Consider the following 6000-nt stretch of genomic DNA (forward strand, 5'->3'; position numbering starts at 1 on the left):
TGTGACTGAGGTGAGGCAGGGGCCTAAGAGAAGCAAGGGCATATTGCTAGGTGAGGGGGATGTAACCTTTCCTGTGTCATGAACTTCTCTGGCAGTCTGGGGAAGCCTAAGAATCCCTTCTTCGAATGTTTTTAAAGGCACAAAAGAAAATATAGAGGATTAAAAGGAAACCAATTATATTGAAATAATCATCAAATGGTATTTTAAAATACTGATCATTTAATGTTTAAAACATTTTAATTATCTAATGTTTAAAAATATATTTTTTAGAGTTAATGGACCCCAGATTAAAAAGCTTTGCTTCGACAGTGGGGTGAAGTGAGCCACAGTCTGCCTCATCTGAAAGGGCTCAAGTGAGGAATTTAGGTATGTCCCATGAGGAAGGGACAACGATGGAATGGCTATCCTGAAATTTAGCCCATGCCCTTTAGAGTTTAGTTCTGTCTTTGATAATGAAGTTCTAGAGTCTAAGGGTGTTCAAAAAATGATAATACTTAACATTTTTAATTTTAAAGCCAAAGTACACTTGAGATAGCACCTTATATAGCCCTCTTATTTACTTCCATTACACATTCATAACGATGAATAAATACTATTATTTTATGTCACTAAAGTATATAATGGTAAGAAAGTGACCTTTAGTTTTCAAATGCTATTCATTCATTCAACAAATATCTATGCCAACATAACTTAAGCTCTCACAGGTCTTACTAAGTTGGAAAAGGGTTCAGTATTTGTGAAGTAATAAACTTTCATCCAAGGCTATCAGTCTAGTTAAGCTCATCATCCTAAGTTGATTTTTGAGGCCACAGAAATGCAGGGAGTGGTCCTACTAAGTTGTCAGTTAGGAACCATATTGGTGGAGGTACCCACACCAATGAAAGTTTTGGAAGTATTTGGAATCATAAAACCCTAAGGGTGTTTCTAGCTGTCACAGGATAAAGTATCTTTAGTGCTGATTGTATTCATCAGTATACAGAGTCAGTATTATGATACAAAAAGTTTTTTGAAATATAAATTTCCTTGCAAAGGAAAAAAAACCCTGTTAATTCAGCCATCCTATAATCATACAGTATATACAACTGAATTCGGGGGGAAAGGAAGATCAGTAGAGAATCAATAGTATACATAAACACCCTAGAAAAGAACCAGCAATAAAATCCATGGTCTCAGATAATTGTAAACAAAGTATGAATAAAAGATAAGCCAGAAATCCTAATGCAAGATGGCATAGCGACTGAAGCTCAAGAAATAGAAAGCTTTCAAGAACAAAATTCTGAACCAAAACAAATAATTCCAATTTTAAAAAATTAAAGGAAAGGAATTCAGTCGATAGGCAAGTGTTTATTAAAAGCTATGTTGTGCTAGGCACTGTGTACCAGCTCAGGTTTTTTAAAGACCCATACAGAAAATGGAAGCAAGGGTAGATAACAGAGGTTGCCTAACCAAGGTTGGGAGTAAATGAAAAGAATGACCAAAGAGGGTTTTTTCTTTTAAACCTATGTTATGGGCAAAAGATCAGAAAGGGATCATGCTGCTGTGCATAGTTATAAAATGGTGATAAGAGATGAAAGGTGGAATTACTCAATCTTTATTTTGCTTCCCCCCCCCTTATAAATAAGCATAATTTTTAGACTAGGGAGGATAGTATAAAAATGATTCACAGGGAGTTGAAACCATCTAAAAGTGAAAAGATGGCAAGATGTTAAAGTGATGGTAATTCATTGTGACTATCAATGAAGTCAAGTCACCAACCCTGGACAAACTATAACCTAAGGTAATATAATAATAACCTAAGGTAAGACCCAATGAATATTACTGCTAAGGGGCTGTCAGTGATCTCTGGAAAAACTGTATAGAATGTAAGGGGTCCCAAAGGAAGAGAAACTAGCAAAAGAGGTTCTGATATTTGGAAAAGAAGATTCAGCTTAACTTAGATTCCTGGAAAAATCCTAGAACATACTATGACCAAATCACTCGCAGGCCATCTAGTCCAATGGGGAGTTGAACACACCTCTCCCAAACTGCATTTCCTGCCATCCAGTTTACATTCCTCCATGTTTTCAGTAAGAATAACCTGGCAGACTTTATCAGCATGGCTTACACAGAATAGGTTATATCAGACAAGAATGGGGATATCTGCCATAGTATGTCTGAATCTGAACAAAGCACTATATATGTGGAAAAGACAGACATAAAACCTAAGTCATACTGCTGCTATGTGGCCAGTACTATTTGATGAAATGAGCTAACTCAAAGAACAGTCCTTAAGAGTTTGATTCCATCTTAAAAGGGAGATTCTCTGATTTTAGTAGTGTGACCTAGGCATCTGTCACTGGTCCTGTGCTAGTCAACATTTTTTGCCAGTAGTTTTTTTCTTTTTAATTAATTTTTTTCAATTAAAAAGCATTTACCATCGGGCGGTTAGGTGGTGCAGTGGATAGAGAACCAGCCCTGGAGTCAGGAGGACCTGAGTTCAAATCTGATCTCAGACACTTAACACAAAAACTAGCTGTGTGACCTTGGGCAAGTCACTTAACCCCAACTGCCCTCAAAAAAAAAAAAGGATTTATCATCTCACACTTCTACCATCTGCCACTGCCCCCCACCCTTGCTGTCTGATTCCATAAAACAAAAACAAAAACAAAACAAAACAAACCTCTGTGAGAAGTCTCATGGTCAAGTAGAACAAATTCCTACACTAACCATGTCCACTGCTTCTACCAGGAGTGGGTGGACTTTGTCATTGGTCCTTTGTTGGTCACTGCCTTGCACAGAGTTCTTAAGGATTTTCAAAGTGGTTTGTTTTTACAGTGTTGTTACTGCATACTTTACTAGCAAGTGCATGGTTATCACATTGCAAATGAGGTGAAGTTGAAAGAGGCTACTATTACAATGGCTCCAGAAATCCCGGGGTTCATGTCCCACCTCACAAGTCATCAGCTGACTAACAAAATACATTCATTCCTAATCCTGGGTTTCAGTTATGAAAAAAATCAATTGTTCAAGGTAAGTATGGGTATCCTAAAATTCAGGAGAAAGACTTGGTAGATTTAGTAAACTGTACAGCTCAGAAAGAAAGAGAGACAGAGGTCAGCATCAAGAGTGGCCTAGCATGCAGGAGGGAGGCCCACCACATTCTAGGAGCAATACCGACAGGGCAGTCGGAGGAAGAGGAGGGTTCTAGTCAACCCAATCAATAGATGTTCATTAAATGCTATGGTGTGCAGGCCATTACGTGAGGGTGGGGAAAAGGGAACTGGCCTGGTCTTCCAGCATCTCATAGAAGCAGAACTGGTGGCACCTGGCCAAATGTTTTCTCATGAAATTCTCTCTCAGTGATTATCACGCACTTGGAAGGGTTAGCAATTAAAGTTTAGCTATATTAAAGTTTCTCAGCATATCAAACAAACAAAATGTGAGGTAAAACATTTGTCAAGGAATTTTTCAACCTTACCTAATTACAAACTAATTAAGCATCTTTGCTCAAAAATTTCATTAACTTGAAGGCTGAGATTAAGAAAGAAATTAGGAGTCTCTTAAGAGCTTTATTTTTTTTTTTAAGAAAAATCACCCAAATGGCTGAACAAGTTGTGGTATATGCATGTTATGGAATACTATTGCGCCATAAGAAACAAAGAGCAGATGGACTTCATATCTACCTGGAGAGGCTTATACAAACTGATGCTGTGTGAGAAGAGCAGAACCAGGAAAAATCTGTACACAATTACAGACACAGCATATGTGTGACAACCAGCTTTGATAGACTGGACTCTTCTCAGCAATGCAGGGTTATAAGACAACTCCAAAAGACTCATGATGGAGAGAGATGTCTACCTACATCCAGAGAAAGAACTAGAAAGAACAGAGTCTGAATGCAGACTGAAGCAAACTGTCTTCTCTCTGTCTTTTTCTTGTTTGGTTTTGTTTCCTCCTTCCCATTGTTCATTCCATCCGATACAATCCTTCTTTATAATCTGACTAATGTCTAATGTGAAACTATTTGCAGATCCTGTACCTGATTGTATGCCGCCATGGCCCGGGGGGAGGGGGGGGGCGGGAAGTAGGGGGAGAAAATTTGAAATCAAGGAATTGTGGAATTGAATCCTGTAAACTAAAAGTAAACAAACAAATTAATAAAGACCAAAAAAATTAAAAATAAAATAAAATTATTATATTAAAAAAAGAATCACCCATAAAAGAATGACCTTTTCATAACAGTGATGTTCAAAAGACCCGTAGATCCCATAAGCACACTTTAACAGGTGCATGTTGACACTGAACATATAAATACTCTCATATCAGGCAAAGCCTTACTCAACAAATGGCCTGTGCTTAAAAAAATGGGTTAGAGAAGCTCAAAAGAAAAGGGCCTGAGCCATACAAAACTTTTTTTAAAAAAATAAAATATGAAGGCCCATTCTTGGTCTTTGCATTAGTGAGAGGGGTAGAAGGCACAGTGCTATGAACACATTAAGTGTGGAATAATGAATGGTAGGGTCTTATTAGCAATTAAGAAGAATAAATAACCTAGTGCAATCACCTGAAAAACCTCTTTGGCAAACATCAGAGCAGAGCATCCCAGAAGGAGAGATGGAAGGGGCCTTCATGGCCAGGTCATCTATTCTCCTGAGACCCAAGTCACAAAGGAAGCAAACATAGGAGATGGATTTGACCCCAGACCATTTCTCTCCGCAAAGCCAGTGAATTTCCTTAACACTGAACCAGATGTCTACCCAAATGAGCTATCCTCTCCCACGTGCTCTAGAGCCTGCCCCATGGATCATTCTCTTCATTTTATCTTCAGTCTCTCCCTCATCTGTTAGTTGCTCAAGCCATTATCCTCTTTATTCTCTCACTGTATACTCTCTAGCCTTAAACCCTCGACTTCCCTTTTGACTCCCTTCACTGGTTAGGCCCCTTGCTTGCTGGATGTCCCACCACCTGACTTTCTCTGACTGGCTAACCCCTCCATTCATTGTCCTTTTCTGGCTATGACTATCCTTGACCTGACATTGTCAGACACCTGAGGTATGCTTTCCAGTCTGCTCCTTCCCTGCTTCCTTTCCTGTGTCCATCATACCCTCTCTGCCAACCAAGGGCACTTTCTCCAAGACTCTGTCCTAAGCCTTTATCTCTCCTTTTTCTGTATATTTTCCCCTTGGTAATAATCTCACCTCTTTCCATAGGTTCAATGATCACCTCTATGCAGATGACTCAAAAATCTATATATCTAGTTCCAACCTTTCTCCTGAGCTCCACTCTTGTTTCTCCAACTGCCTGCTAAACATGGCACCTTAAACTGAACTCATCGGCTTTCCCTCTAAATCAACTCCTTCTATAAACCTCTTTATTTTTGTCAAGGGCTCTTTGCCATGAAAACCTCACAAGGGGTCATGAAGAGCTGGACATGACTGAAAAACTATTCAACGACAATAGCCAATGTTGCCTTGATCTCTCCCCATCCCAAAAATAGGTATAGGACTTGTTCTGGTTACCTAACAGGATTGTTTTGAGGGAATATTGTTTTGGTCAATAGAAGATATAGGGAAAGTTACCAGTTTTCCTGGTTCCCAGGTCCTTGCTTTTTTCTATTTATACCATCTGGCCTTACTTCAGAAAAAGACATTACATTAGATTGTATTTGTAAATTCAAATTTTAAAAGTTATAGGGAATACTTTTTAAAAATTCAGAACAAAAATGTGACCAATCATTAATACACTAAAGATTTCAATGGAAATAAAGAATTAGGTACAACTTCTCATTAATTCACAGCAATTATGATTCCTAACATCTATTCTTTTCTATTTATGTCTTCAAAGAAAACTACTCTTTCTTCTTTTCTCTCATGTCATAATAATTTGATTTTCTGCAAAAATTTCCACTTCCCTACCAATTCAAAATATAGATTTAAAGCTGAAATGAGCTTCTGAGGTCATCCAGTACAATCCCTAAGATTGTAGAAGAAACTAAAGTTCCAAGAGAGAATATGACCTAAC

The sequence above is a fragment of the Petaurus breviceps genome, unplaced genomic scaffold, assembly GCF_028583685.1.
Source record: "Petaurus breviceps papuanus isolate PSGF00001 unplaced genomic scaffold, PetGlider_PUasm1.0 90769, whole genome shotgun sequence".
NCBI classification, from domain to species: Eukaryota; Metazoa; Chordata; class Mammalia; order Diprotodontia; family Petauridae; genus Petaurus; species Petaurus breviceps.